The sequence below is a fragment of the Oreochromis niloticus genome, linkage group LG22, assembly GCF_001858045.2.
Source record: "Oreochromis niloticus isolate F11D_XX linkage group LG22, O_niloticus_UMD_NMBU, whole genome shotgun sequence".
Lineage (NCBI taxonomy): Eukaryota > Metazoa > Chordata > Actinopteri > Cichliformes > Cichlidae > Oreochromis > Oreochromis niloticus.
The window spans coordinates 33,035,906-33,051,944 of NC_031985.2; the positions used below are offsets into that span (position 1 = coordinate 33,035,906).

General features: G+C 38.6%; 2 long non-coding RNA genes across 2 annotated transcripts; one reads left to right on the top strand and one right to left on the bottom strand.

Moving 5' to 3' along the window:
• Positions 1 to 8,503: 8,503 nt before the first annotated feature.
• Positions 8,504 to 9,681, bottom strand: LOC109196459 (uncharacterized). The gene is made up of 2 exons (XR_002057908.2): positions 9,023 to 9,681; positions 8,504 to 8,754 (listed from the first exon to the last, which is right to left on the bottom strand). It is a non-coding gene; the product is annotated as an uncharacterized LOC109196459 (long non-coding RNA).
• LOC112843611 (uncharacterized) lies at positions 8,635 to 15,052 on the top strand. The gene is made up of 2 exons (XR_003216076.1): positions 8,635 to 8,760; positions 12,746 to 15,052. It is a non-coding gene; the product is annotated as an uncharacterized LOC112843611 (long non-coding RNA).
• The last annotated feature ends 987 nt before the right edge of the window (positions 15,053 to 16,039 follow it).

Genomic DNA, 16,039 nt, shown 5'->3' on the forward strand with positions numbered 1-16,039 from the left:
ACATGTACTGAACTCTCTGCCACTGTGATCTCACCTTACTCTTATGGGACTTTAAGCTATTGCAATATTCTTACCATTAAGCCACACCAGGATCTAAGGATCAGGTTTGTGTACAACTGGAAGTCCTTTTGCAGCCAAAGGAATAATGCTTTGTCTTTACAAAGAATAGAGGTTTAAGACAATACAGACATAGGCTTCACTTTTCAGGCTAGTCTTTCTTTTACACACAACCTAAAATTCATGCAATATTCACTTTATTCAAGAACATTAATTTACCTTCCACATATGACATAATATAAAATAAAGAATTTGCACTTAGAGATCTAACTTTTTTCTAAGCTCCATAAGGAGGTCCTCTGAGTTACTGCTACTTGGGGAGGTCTTTATCTGACATTATTCTCCACGTTACTGTTCACACAGTTGGGTGCCATGTGTTCTGCCCACAAGGTTTGTGAGAGTGTACCTATGGAGCATAACTATGGAGCTCTAACGATAGAGGACCACCCCTGAAAGATGCTGCTGTGCCATTAAGTCATGTTCCATATATAAAACAGCATAATGGTATATTGTCGTAAGGAACATTTATTAAATTCTCTTTCAAATTAAACACTCTTATTGCATTTACTGTGTTTCCTTGGCTTATAAAATCTCCAAGGTTGGTTACATTAATTGCTCGTTAAAGTGCTCACAGGGGCACATTTTAGTGTCGTTGAAGGAAATAACTGTAGTATGCAATTGTAAAGTTTCATCATTTCCTATTTGGAAAGATAATTCAAAAAAGTTTGTTAAAAATGATAAACTTCTGATCTTAACTGACTGGCACAATCTAGGCTTTGTAGCTCTGATTTCATCCAGTAACCCTTCGAAATATCTGGATTACCAGTGCAAGACTTCAAAGATCCACAGTTTGTCAATCCTGTGACGTATATGGCTCGCCTGCAAGCCAAGTCTAACATCAAACGAACGGACTCCAATGAATTTATGTGCCTGTAAAAGAGGTTTTTGGGTTGAGCGTAAACGGCCTGACATCTGTGTTAAATCTTCAGTGTGGCATGTAATGAGTATCACGGTGCCTTTGTTCTCTTCTAGAGGAGAAAGGGAGCCAGGTTGGGGGGCTGAAGCTCAGGTAAGCCTGCGTATGTGCCTCAAAGCTAATGGAAAACATTAGTTAAGGGGTGTGGAGAATTGAGGCTTTGCGCCTGAACCGGGGACCTTACCAGAGGCCTTTAAAGCCATGTGGCTAAATCATCAGGACTTGGTTCTGAAGGAAGGTTTGGACACAGACCACATATAAAAACAATATATACTGAAAGTTTGACCTGTTAGCAGCCGAAACTGTAATGTGCTACAAGTTCAAGGTCAATAGGTCAATCTCAATTAGTACACCTTGTGTACAGGAATGAGCCAAAGTAGGAGCTAAAGAAATGTCAAGAGTGTTTATTTCTCCTCACAAATCTTATTTAAAAGGCCTTCCTTCATGCTCTGTCCAATTTTCTCTCACATGCATGAGCCCGGTCTAAAAACCAAATATGAAATGGTCATGAAAAACCGCTATGTTTGTTTTCATGGACATGAATTATTGCTTTTCTTGTGGTAAGTAATGTATTCAGTAGGTAGTACATTTTACATCTACAGGTTTTCTCCAAACAAAGTGGCGATGCCAATAGTTACCATGGTAACTAAGAAAAAAGAGCTAAAAAAAAGTAAGCATTGTGTTTTAACTCAAACTTTTAACTTTTTCTAAACTCAATGCAGTAGTTTTAATGCCTAAGTAACATTTTCAGTGTGTTTTTTTTTTTTTAAATAATACATACGAGCTGTGAAGTAATTTACTCCATCATTACCCTCTGCAATCTCTAAATTCAGGTTTGTCACCCTTTAAAAATGGAAAATATTATTTTTTTCATAAATAATTATGAATCAGAATGTATGACACACAACAGATACCCAGATACCAATGCGCTGTTTCAGATAGTTTTCTCCCACCTGCTGATGAGAACTTTTGTTTGCAAGCAACTGATCCCAGCTGGCATTGAGGTGCCAGTCTATCACAGACAGGAAAGAAACCATTCGCACTCACATTTACATCTACTGCACGTGTGATTCTGTCAGTTTGAACTGTGCGAGGAAATCAAAACACACGGTGGGATTATATATAATCTATGCCACTCAGCATGTTCAATTCAAAAAGCTTCTTGCTGTGAGCTGACAATACTAACCTCTGCACTGCTGTGCTGCCTCTAAGCCTTAGCTACAGAAAGTTTGCACATGAAAGCTGAGAGAGCGACTTTCATGTGCAAAGTAAAATCAATTCCAAAAAGAGTAAAACTCGTGCATGTAAAATCTAGTGGGAGAAGCCTTTTGACAGATACAACAACTTTCTTTGGGGATATATGAGACACACTAAATGTCGAAATTATTGAGTTTTAGGGGGATGGTTTGGGGATTTTGTTACAGGCTGCTGAAAATACCAGCAAATATAAGAATTTGACATTTGTCAAAGTGTGCTAAGATTCACTGATTCACTGAGGTGTACGCTCAGCTTTTACCACTAACATCCACTGGATCTTAATTTGTCAGATTGCTCTTTTTTTTGTGACTTTAGTAGTTTTAGAATCCTTTTCATGTGGTAGCTCTGCTATTTTGTCCAGACCACATATAATTTCATATGCAAGTGCAGTCTTCAATTGCAGCTGCATAAATAAAACTGAGATGCTCTGGATCACCTTTTCACTAAAGGGAAATCGGCACTTGGGTGGCTGTCGGTCAGCGGTTCTATATGCTGACCAACAGCCAGGACTCTGAATTGGCACTGTGTCCTTATAAAAAGAACCACTTATGGCCTATGGCTCCAAGAAACATTGAAAGGCTGTCTTTTTTCAATTGAGGACAGAAGGCACTTAACATAGCAAGACCTTCATATTCATTTAGAAAAGTGCATATATTAAAAATAAAGCAAGAGGATATCTAAAAGGATGCTTGGCATTTTCTTACAATGAGTTGCTTTTAACTAATACACTGTGAAAGTATATGTATAGTTTTATCTAGAGGCTGACCAAATATTAAAAAAGATACCAATATTCAATGATTCCAAAATCACATCATCTGATACATCAGCCAATATGCTTCATATATTTATTTCTTTATTTGTTTACACTCTGTCCAACTCTGCTCAAATCATTAAAACGTATTTGAAAACATATTTGAAGGTTTCTTCTTCTTCCCGTTTTAGGTTTTGATTTATCAGTCACCATAATTACCAGTACTGTTACTGTACTTGTTAATAATCTCTGTCTCTCTTCCACAGCACGTCTTTTATCCTGTCTTCCTTCTCTCACCCCAACCGGTCGCAGCAGATGGCCCCGCCCCTCCCTGAGCCTGGTTCTGCTGGAGGTTTCTTCCTGTTAAAAGGGAGTTTTTCCTTCCCACTGTCGCCAAAGTGCTTGCTCATTGGGGGTCATATGATTGCTGTATTTTTCTCTGTATGTACTGAGCAAATTTGTACGTGAAATATGAACTGGTTCAGCTAACTCATAACAAACAAAATAGTTACTTACTTATAAACGTAATCTGATTCTCTTTAATATAAGGTCATCAGGTCAGGTCAAGTCAGATATAGAATACAGTGAATGACAAGCTTGTAGTGTTGTGATTTGTTGAATTATGTTCTCTTGCAAGCCAACTGTCTAATAAAGCTTGCTGTCAAGCTCCAGGTAATTTTTGTTTTCAAGCTCCTTGGGTTAAATCTATTCAGTTCAATTCAGTTTTATTTATACAGCGCCAAATCACACACTTTGACGACAGTGGGAAGGAAAAACTCTCTTTTAACAGGAAGAAACCTCCAATAGAACCAGGCTCACCTGGAGGGGCGGGGCCATCTGCTGCGACTGGTTGGGGTGAGAGAAGGAAAACAGGATAAAGACATGCTGTGGAAGAGAGACAGAGATTAATAACAGGTATGATTCATTGCAGAGAGGTCTATTAACACATAGTGAGTGAGAAAGGTGACTGAAGAAGAAACACTCAAAGCCTCATGTGAATCCTGCAGCAACCTATGCCTATTGCTGCATAACTAAGAGAGAATTGACAGTCACCTGATCCAGCCCTAACTATATGCTTTAGCAAAAAGGAAAGTTTTAAGTCTAATCTTAAAAGTAGAGATAGTGTCTGTCTCCTGAATCCAAACTCGAAGCTGGTTCCACAAAAGAGGGGCCTGAAAACTGAAGGCTCTGCCTCCCATTTTACTTTTAAATACTATAGGAACAACAAGTAAGCCTGCAGTGCGAGAGTGAATCGCTCTAATGGGGTGATATGGTACTATAGGGTTATTAAAACTGAGTCTTTTGTCTCTCCCTCTCTCTCTCTCTCTAATGTCACCTTTGCCTAGCTTTTACTTTTTGCTGAAGCATTTTAGCAACGTCCACAAAGTTATTGTGGTCAAGACAGTGGAGTGCTGGCAACTAACTTGTTTAGCAAACCCTGTCCAAAAATGAGTGCATCTTACAGAAACAGATGTGTACTAGTCCTAAATATAATTTCTACAGCTAAACTGGAAAACAAATTTCTTGGAAAGATGATTACAATAAAATTGATCCCAAAAGTACTAATACCAGAAACACAGTTGAGATGTGACGTCCAATTCAGAATTAGAAGAGCTGAAGCCTAGCATAGTTTCCTGTCGAGGCATTGTCCAGATGAAAACTTCTCAGAACTAAGGAATGAGTGAGGAGTGAGTAAACTCCTGTTCAATTGTTATGAAATGACAATTAGACCAGTAACCAAAACTTTTTTGTACTGGGTTTAAATATAGGAACTGGCTCGCTGTGGAGCTAGCACCCAGTGATTCTTTTGTATTGGCTTGTTTTTTCAGTCTCAGAGTTTGCTATTCAGTGAGTACCCACCTTTTTTCCATGAAAAAATAGATATGGTTATCATAAAGAGAATCAATTAAGAATTAGGCGTGTAACCTGAATTGTTAATGTCAATGGTGTCAATAAATCCTTATTAGTAAGTCAATAAGGAATTTGTCCTTATTGACTTACCAACAAATATAATTTTTGTTACAGATCATAACAAAGTTTTCTCAAACTATAGTTAGAGAAATGTGAGCATAATAGAGTATCACAGAGTGTAGTTTGTCCTCTTTGGCAGCAGCAGTAAGAAGGGGTGTATTTTTTCAAATCCAGTGAAGTTTTTTTCTGTACCCCAGCAACAATGTTGATGATGATGAACTTTGAACAGACACCAGGGTTGACTGACATTGGTGTAGAAACAACAAGGTATTGTTTTCAAAGGTCAGCCAGTTGTGGATTAGTGGCAAGTGTTGTTGAGTAACACCGATGAAATGATGACCCTTTTGGATTTTAGGTACAAAGCGTTCTTGAGTTTACTATGTGGCTCAGGTCTGGGAAATAATGAACATACTGATCAAAGTTGACAGCAATGTGAAACAAGGGAAGTGCTTAAGAAACTGTGTCCTTTTGGTTCACTTGTGTCAACACTGCCTGGCAAGTCTTTATCTGGCTTTACGAAAACTTCTCGGAGCTTAAAGAATAATGTAAAATGACAGGGAACTAACAGAGGCGCTCATTGTTCATAACAGAGATGAACAATGTACTTTTTATATAAGAAATGGCCAGGAAACGTCACTTGGGTTTTCAAAGCAGTTGGGCAAAGAAAAGCTGCTGAGATACTGGTTTGCTGGTATTAAATGTAGCTTATGTAACTGGGAAATCCACAGCATGTGTTACATAACAGTGTTTATGTCACTAATTCATAGACCATACTGGGTTGGTCGTATTAGTCACGATGTGGAAATGTACCCAGTTTACATTCAGTATCTCTGTGTTTGTGTCTGACTGACGAAAGCAGTTGTTTTTGCTTTGTCACAAGCAAGAATCACAGACTCATTTTGAAACAATGCAAGAGTGGACAATATACTGGCTGGATGCAGTAATACTTCTGGCATGTTTAAATGCTTATAAAATCATATGATTTAACATGGTAACGAGAATGAGTTTTATTTGGTTTGTCTAAAGTTTTACCACATTCAGTGAGGAATAAAACAATTTATTTAATGCCATTTGCAAGCTAAAGTAATAGTTTAGCTTCACAGTCCTTTTCTGACATAAGAACAAACCTCAAATCCTTCCGGGGATTTATAACAAGACAGATTTTGTGTAAGAAACCTCCTATGATGTATTTTTATCGATTAAAACAAAACAAAATTAACAAAAAAGAAAAAAAAAGTGTTTAACAGTAGATGTGTCTGTTTTAATGAGCTAACTGCTATTTTTGTCTGCTGCACCAAACACAAAACCATCAAACCAGCGCGAGTATCAATCAAAACAGTGATCTGGGACAAACTATAAAGCTTTGTCAAGTGGAACTGCAGAGTTGCGTGTGAGTTCAGCAGCTGCTTGTCCTATTTGTACCTTTCACTGATAATAATTCCTCATGATGGTCCTGGAAATTCAAATAAGTTAACCGAATTTTTAAAAAATGCAGCTGGTTGCCTTCATTGTTTTAAGCTGATAAACAGTCAAAATTTGTCACAGTCATACATGTATCTTTAGTTAGTAGATAAATAAAAATGTACATAAAGTGACATTTCAGTTCATTTTCCAAAAGTTGATTCTGTTCGATGTTTCGTCACTCATCCAAGTGACTTCTTCTTCAGTGACTAAACGTTTCTCCCACTGAAAACGCTGCGTCCAGATGAACAGAATCAACCTTTGGAGATTTACTTACCTGGATGATTGAGAATGCGTCAAGACATTTCAGTTCATTCATCTTTCCCATATAATTAAGCTAGAACTTAAGTCAGAACTTAGTTGAGTAAACAAACACCGGTGATTTTTGCCAGGCCAAACACAAAGGCAGAACTTCACATGGCATTCACAAAGGGATGATGTATGTGTAACAGTTAACGCAGCTAAGACGATGATAAAGACTGGAAAGATGATTGGTCCAGCTGACATGATGGCAGATGAGAAGAAGTGTACTGATACAGAATTTCAAGAACAAGGTTGATGTGCAGAACTGTTGTAGTGAAGATATGGGAAAGAGTTGATGAAGCTAGGCTGAGAATGATCAGTGAGCAGCAGTATGGCTTAATGCAGAGAAAGCATACTATAGATGTGATGTTTGGTTTGAGAGTGTTGATGGAGAAGTATGGAGAAGGTCAGAGGGAGTTGCACTGTGACTAGAAATTGAAGCATATGACTGGATGCCAAGACAGTGGTAAGGTTGCCAGTAGGAGTTACAGATGGATTCAAAATCAGGGTGGGTTTATATCAGGGATCAGCTCAGAGAGAAGGTAGATTACTCTAAATAACTGGGGTCAGTCATCCAATGGACAGTGGACAAGAGAGGTGAAGAAGAGAGTGGCTGGAGACGTGACGACCCCTAAATCTTTAATAGATTAATCTATTTATTAAAATATTACATTATCGATATTAAAATACTTTGAGAGTTAATCTATTAAATTACTTATATCTCTACCAAATTTTCTTTAAATGTCCTGAATTTCCTAAAAATTAGTTAAGATGTAGATCTAAATCCTTTATTAAATGGAGTTGAAAGTGTATGTCAAGATCCAGTAAATAGCAGTTTAAAGGTTATTTTTTAAAAACAATATAGCATCAAACCAGATGTGTACAGGGATATTAATGTTATTAAGTCACCAAAATACATTCAGGGGTAACAGGCTAGAAATCCAGTCCACACATTCCTAAATCAAATCCTGCAGTCAGTGGTATTTTCACCATCAATGGGACTGCCCTATAGTTTCCATGCTGACATTACACAAACACACAGGCTGTTAGGTAACCAAGGTACCAAATGCAAATACCAGAAGGCTAGTTGAGCAACATAGCTCATCACAGATGAATGCCTGAGAAATGGCCGTGATGTAACACAGAGACCCTTGTAGCTGAGCTTAAAGTAGAACATATTATTATATAATTTTCATACCACAAATATGTTTACCCCCTGATGAAACATTTGAATTTGTTATAAAATCCTAGCACAAATGTTTCTTGTCAATAGAAAATTGTATGTTTTAGTCAGTATAAGCTTTTAATGATATAAGTTTGCTTGTGATAGAATGCTGCATGATGATCATTTCCTTGCTTAGAGCTGGTTGTTCTTTTCATTGTTCAGGACTGATTGTTCTTTATAAAACATGTTCTGATATTTGTATCTGAGTCTTCTCACAGCGATAGGAAGAAGTCAAACAAGCAGTTCTGACCTCCCACACACACACACACACACACACACACACACACACACACACACACACACACACACATACGCACATGCTCACGTCAAATGTATTCATTTTTCTTATGTATAAATAAAGACACGTGCAAGAACAGAGCGCGCATCACAGGGCCCCCACTCTGGTGTGAGCGTTCTGTGATCGCCCTTGTATACAAGTAAATGCTGCAGCGTCTGTGTGTGTTTCTCCTCTTAGACTCTTAGCTGAAGAAGTGTCTTTAGAATAAATCTCTTGACATTTATTTTGGTCCTTCGAAGCCGGGGCAGAAATATCAGAACTGTTATCTGTGACTCTGTTCCAGGATCCAGCACTGATTCCTGACGCCGTGGGAAGCCAGCACCGAAGTCTATGCACAGCCCTCTTAGACGAGGCCGAAAGACCTGGGACGCTAAAATTCGGGTCCAGGCCGGTGTTTTTAGTCTGGTCCACGGCGGTGGGATTCAGTCTGGCGATCCGAACCACCAGTGAGACGTCTGAGGGTGAGAGAAACACTATTTTGGTTAGGAATCGCCGTAATGAACCGAATAACAAACAAAATAGAAAAATAAAATAGGTTAGGATTCGCCAAAATGAACCGAATTAGACTTAGGTTTTAGAAGTAGCCGTAATTACTTCATAACGAATTGTAAAGGCGCGCAAATGTCTATGTGTGTATGTGTCTAGAAGTAAGTTGATTTTACAGCACAATACGCTGCTGAACTACTTCTATTTTATTTTGTTGTTTGCTTGAGGCTCACGTACTGGTGACAGAGGAGAACGGTTGAGCTTCGTCTCATAAAACTGATACCGCTTGACCTTTAGGGTCAAGTCGAAGGCCGTATCAGTAAACCACTCTGAAGTCAAGCGTGTCAGTGAAGGCCCAGCAAAATCTTTAAAAATGGGGAATAAACAAGCAAAATTAACACCTGATGAGGGATGGTTAGAAAAACAACAAACCGGAGCAGGAATAATCCAAAAGAAGGGGAGAGGAATGGAGAGGACAACAGGCAAAAAAGAGTAAAAGCATTAACAAACAAAGAAGACAGTGACTCAGAACAGGATAGCAGCTCAGGTGAAGAGAATAGTTCAGATCAGGAAGAACATAATAATCCCTCACCAAGTGAAAAATTCAAGATCAAAGTAGAAGTTTAAAAGGGCTGGAAACAGACCCGACTGAATACATATAGATACAAGAGGAATAAAGTAAAATAAACAAAAGGCTAAATTGATTTAGAACTTAACTGTAATGTATTCAAGTTGATGATAGCAAGGATAACAACCTGTAAACTGGTATTAACAATGACACATAGTTGGGATGAAGACCATGCCCTGAATGAACAGAATGATTCACACAAACACATATTAAATAAATTAGAGAAATGCATAAGGTATATTAAGGTTTTGTCATTGTTCAGCCAAGGAAAGTGAGTGAAAAGGTAAATGTCTCCAGCTTGGGAAAGGGTGAAACTGCAGATCACCACCCTTGGTGGATACAAATAAAATATAAATAAATATTGTAATATACTATTGCTGTTATATAAAGAGATAATAGCGTTAATAATGAAATAATATTAATATGAAGAGGCACCTCAGTCAGTTATGATGTGAGGTGGATAATTGCTAAAAGTAGTCTGCATCAAGCTTAAGGTTTGCTCAACTTCAGTACAATGACATATGAGATGAAGAAAATAATTAGTTTAGATATTTTCTTTAAGTGCATAGAAGCACTTGACCTGCTTGAAAACCTGTCATCCTAGATAAGACATTGCTGAAATATAGAGCACACCTATAGTAACAACTAATAAGCTAAACCCTGTCTATAACAGCTAAAGCTACAAGAGTGAGAAGCTGAATTAAATATGTGGTCACTGTAAGCTGATGAGCAGGTTACACATTTTTTAGAGCAGGAGCTGCAACATGCAGCTGTCTGTGAGCTCAGTTTTTTTCCCCTCATACTTCTGATTTGTTTTTGGCAGCAGCCTTTTTGTTTTGTTTTGTTTTGTTGAATTGGAAAAAAATAAATAAATCTGTGATCACACTAGTGACACATAATGATTAGGCATATGATTTACTAATGCAGGTGAAGTTTATTCTAAAATTCAAGGAGAACGAAGAAGAACAGCATTTTCAGTTGTGTCTTTACTGCTGTTCTCTGTGTAGTGTGTGTAGAGTTTTTTTGCTTTTTGTTTTTGTTTTTTTGACGTGTTGCTTGAGTGAGGAGTACTTTGACTTCTGAAGTAGCTCTCATCATGCGACCTTGATGATGATAAGTTCAGAGCCAGCTGAGAGCTGGGTTGTCTGCTTTGTTTTAGGTGATAAGGCAGAAAAGTTAAAACTTAGTTTCTTGTCTTGGGAAAAAAAAAGAAAAAAAAAAAGAAAGAAGGGGTTTTGTGTTTCTCAGCCAAGAACAACTACAATTTCATTTTCTGTTTTTGAGAAAGGAGAATTTAAAATAATAATAACAATAATAATAATAATAATAATGATAATAATGATAATAATAATAAAACAAACAAAGAGTGATGTTTTGTTTAAGTGGTGAAGAAAGCTAATACTGCAAAATACCGTCTAGTGCATGATCTGCGAGCAATAAATGAAATCACTGAAATGATGCCACCAGTAGTAGCAAATCCCCACACTATACTGAATCAAGTCACTCCAAAATAAAACAATGGTTCTCAGTGACAGACTTATCAAACGTTTTCTCAGTGTTTGGCTTCACTTTTGAGGGGCAGAGACAGTTTCTACTCTACGTAGATGACATTTTAGTGACTGGCCACACAGAGGGAGGGTGTAAGCAAAATACTATGGCTGTGTTACGTCGCTGAATTAAGGCCACAAGGTATCTTTAAATAAACTCTAATTATAAAGTCACATACTTAGGGCACACCCTCTCAGGTGAAGGCAGAAAGCTACTAAACAAAAGAAAAGAAGCCATACAAAATGCACCACAGCCACAAAACTAAGCATTTACATTCTTTCTAACTCCCAGTGAGCCTGAGTTATGACCTTGGCTCCCTGTTTATCTGCTCCCGTGCAATGTGTTCTGTTGTCTCTACAATGAGAGGAAAAAAAAAAAAAAAAGGCCCTGACTCTCTGAACACAATATTCTCTTTATAACTCAGCAGTATGAAATGACATGAAATAGTGTAACTCACTCACAGCAAATCAGCAGTATAGGATAATACCAACCTATCTAATTAATCTAATGATTTTCACATTCTTTTAACTCAGAAGTATGATGCAAACTAAAACTACATATTGATTACACAAGAAGTATGATGTGGCCTACAGCAGTATCATGATTCACTCATTTTGATTACAGGTATAATGTAATATATAACAGCATAATAATCTCACAACTGCTACAAGCACATTTGCCTTTCTGAACACATGCAAGAGAAAGGCAGCTGTTAAGAAAATGCCCTTTTTGGGTGAGAGAGGCCCACAGGCCCTACATGCAAGTGTACTAACACACATACATGCAATGAAGGACAGCTTATACTATAGCACACACTACACATGCGCCTATATTTCTCATTGGTGTTAAAGCAGGAAAAACTTAACAGAGTTTTGTTATCAAATGCTGAATTTATCCACTGCTGACATTTAACTCTCCAGCTTGCAAGACAATAGGTGAAACGTTTGTGAAAACAGAGAAGAAAAAATAAAGACACAGAGAGAGTCTGGTATGACCAAGCAGTAATCAGACAATAAATTTAGTTGGTAATACAATAAATTGTGGAATGCTTTCTGTTTGATTGATGCAAAACAAGTAATTTACTGTATGAAGGAAATTCTTTTTGAACGTGCATTTCTGTTGACCTATCAACTTAGCGCATTATGAGCTGATATGCAAATTAGTTGATTGATACTAGATTTGAAAAATGACTGGATTATAAAATAAGTATATAAGTATAAGTATAAAATAATAATAATAAAACGTAACAGAGGGTTGAAATTAGTTTCTTGTTTCTAGTGTGTGGAGGAAGATTTTATCATAGCACACATCTGTTTACATGGGAGAAAACTCGTCATGTGATACGACATTTAGCAATATGCTTCTGATGTTCAGCACATCAGAAGGATGACTCTGAAATTAGAAAGGGAAACAATTTTGCTGACAAAGCTGAAAAAACAGCAGCAGCCATAAAAACCACAGTCTTATTAACAACTCATGAAAATCACACCATTCGACTGTCTGTACTGCAGGACGAACAAAAAGCACCACCTAAAGAATAAACAATGGCTAAAACACGGAGCAGTACTAGACACTGATGACATATTGAAAATAGCAGGAAAGCCCATTCTTCCCAAATCATTACACAAAACAGCCGCTCTAGTGAGCCATGGTTTTAAGCCATGGCTCATCAGGAGGGGTAATCCAAGGAATGGTCTTTATAATAAACCGACAATTTTGACAAACAGAGAAGTTGTTTTGGACAATAAACTGCCGCAAGACTGTTCTTCACCTATTTTTTGCAGGTTGAAGCCAGGTGATTGGATCCTCGTCCGAGTACTCCAAAGAAAAAATTGGAGCTCGCCACGGTGGGAGGGTCCATACCAAGTGCCTGCAAAATAGCGGAGAGACCCTCCTGGATACATCAGAGCCACTGCAAAAAAGTTGAGGTCCCCGAGGATTCCACTTCCTCCACAGAAATCAACTAGTAAAGGAAAGTCTCACTCGCGCTTGGTTGCTTCGGGGGTGAGGGGGGGCAGTGCTGATTGGGCCCCCGTAGGGTAAGCCCGCACTCCAATCTCCATCCGATCAACTTTAGGGCAGCCAGGTGCAGGTGTGTACAACCATGGGAAGGTGGACCCTCTTGGTTACCTTGACTACGACGCTCACCCTTACAGGACCCCAGCTGACGCCAACAACAGCTGAACCACGAGGCAGACAGAAAAGATGGACGCACGACAACTCGCACCTAAGAGATATGATGCAAGACCACATCCACCCTTGGATGAACAATGCCTGGTACCGTTATATCCACGACAGGACCAAGGTGGAATCGGCAAATACAGACTGTTATGTCTGTTCTCATATGCCCAGCACATCAACACACCCCACACTATATGGTGAATATATGAACAACACTCAAGCAAAGTGTGCAGCCAGCTTAGCTGGCATTGGATTCCAACACAGCTGAATCATCACCAACGACACAATCCCACATGCTGTTGGACTTAGTAATGGAACATGTGATCAACTCTTCTGGATCGATTTCAACGTGACAAACCGGAATACATCCATCCACTTCCCAGTGTTTCTGGACTAACTCCCAGGGAAGAACCACTCCATGTGTTATCAACAAGAGAAAGGTAACACACCCGTTGGAAACACGACAAACTGCGTCCAAACTGCAGGCCTCGGAAAGGGCGCCCCTGTGAATATGAGTGGATCTTCTAACGGCACGTACTGGGTGCAAGGAATGGCCTAGCTATGTGGACAACGGGCATATTTCATACTGCCCCCAGGCTGGACAGGAACATGTGCTCCTATATTCCTGTCAGACCACACTTTCAGGATGACCGCAGTAAACATCACTTCTACAGCACGCCGGAAAAGAAGATCTACGTTCCCTAAACTTCAACCACATGACCCGAAGCAACGTACCTGAGGAATTCAAACTGTGGACTACCGGACAGAAAGTACTCCACACATTGTTCCCCTGGGTGGGAACCGGAAAAAAACATGCTGAGGATCGAAACTCTGGACTACCGCTTTGGACTCTTCTTGAACGCTTCATGCAAGATCAACGAACAGCAAGATCAGGAAATCAATGCATTACGGATCGCAGTGATGCAACATCAAGTAGCTTTGGACATGATACTGGCAGAGAAAGGGGGACTTTGCGTCCTCTTCAAAAACACCTGCTGCACTTACATACCAGACAATGTACACTCATCAAACATGACTGACGCCCCAAACGCCTTGAGACAGATCCAGCAGGCCCAAAATCAGGACTATGTGAGTAATACAAGTGACTGGTTTTCTTGGCTTTACACTGGCTCCTGGCTACAGGTGCTAAAAAGACTACTACTGCCTTTTCACTGTGCAATACTTTTTGTTAATAACCAACGGTGCAGTAGACTTCAATACTTGAAATACTTGCAATTCCCTTGTATTTGTATTTATTCTGTTTCTACCTTTTGTATACTCTTATTTATATGTATGTCTCTGTATTTATATATGTGTATATATAGTATTCTGCTCACATTCTGTAGCTTCTGTCGGTGCTGTGCTATTTGGAAACCGAATTTTACAGTTAATAGGATTAATACAGTTTTATCTTATCTTATCTTACTCATCGGAGCTGGAGTATTTTTTACTTTTATTTTGTGTTTTGTAACATGTATCCTGCCATGTCTAAAACTCATGATTAACTGCATAATCGTTTCCACTGTAGCTGCATACATTGCCGTGACAAATGATGATGGTGATGACCCCGACCTGTTGGAATGTGAAGACTTTGTGTGATTAATGATGATGTGACAGAAAATGTACAACAAGATGTTACATACTGATATCTCACTTAAAGGTTATACTGACAACAGGAGGGAATGTCAATAGAAAATTGTATGTTTTAGTCAGTATAAGCTTTTAATGATATAAGTTTGCTTGTGATAGAATGCTGCATGATGATCATTTCCTTGCTTAGAACTGGTTGTTCTTTTCATTGTTCAGGACTGATTGTTCTTTATAAAACATGTTCTGATATTTGTATCTGAGTCTTCTCACAGCGATAGGAAGAAGTCAAACAAGCAGTTCTGACCTCCCACACACACACACACACACACACACACACACACACACACACACACACGCACGCACTCACACACACACACACACACACACGCACGCACGCACGCACTCACACATACACACACACACACACACACACACACACACGCACACACACACATACGCACACACACACACACACACACACACACATACACACATGCTCACGTCAAATGTATTCATTTTTCTTATGTATAAATAAAGACACGTGCAAGAACAGAACGCGCATCACAGGGCCCCCACTCTGGTGTGAGCGTTCTGTGATCGCCCTTGTATACAAGTAAATGCTGCAGCATCTGTGTGTGTTTCTCCTCTTAGACTCTTAGCTGAAGAAGTGTCTTTAGAATAAATCTCTTGACGTTTCTGTAATATTATTTTAATGAACTTTACATAAGGATAGCTGATTTTTGAAGGATACATTATGATTGATAGGGCAGTGATAATGATATTTGCTAATATAAATGTTAATCAAAGTGGTCTAACAAGATAAGCAAATCTGCATTTGTCACATTTAACAAAAGGCTAGTTTGAAATGCCACCATCTAATCTGTTAACACAGTGTTCTGCTGCATTTCTTTGTGGCTTTTTCAAACACACAGACACACATTCCTTCCTTTCAGGGAGGAAAAGTCAGCGCAATTGAAAAACATGGACGACAGACCCTATGGTGACCTTATGTGGAAAAATAACAAGTGTGCTAATTTGGGAAGGCAGAGGCTTTTCTCACTAGCAAATTCCATGGAATGAAGGAATAGATGCAAATGAATTGTAAGATGACACTTAAGACACATGTGTTCTCACAGCACTGAGCTGTGGCTTCATATTCTATAGAAACTCACATATATCTTACCCTGTATTAAAAAGTGACACTCCAGTTAAATTTAATAGCACTACCCATATAACATAAGTTAAGGTTTGTAATATTGAATTGCAAAATATATATTGTTGATCAATAAAATAACATACGATCAACA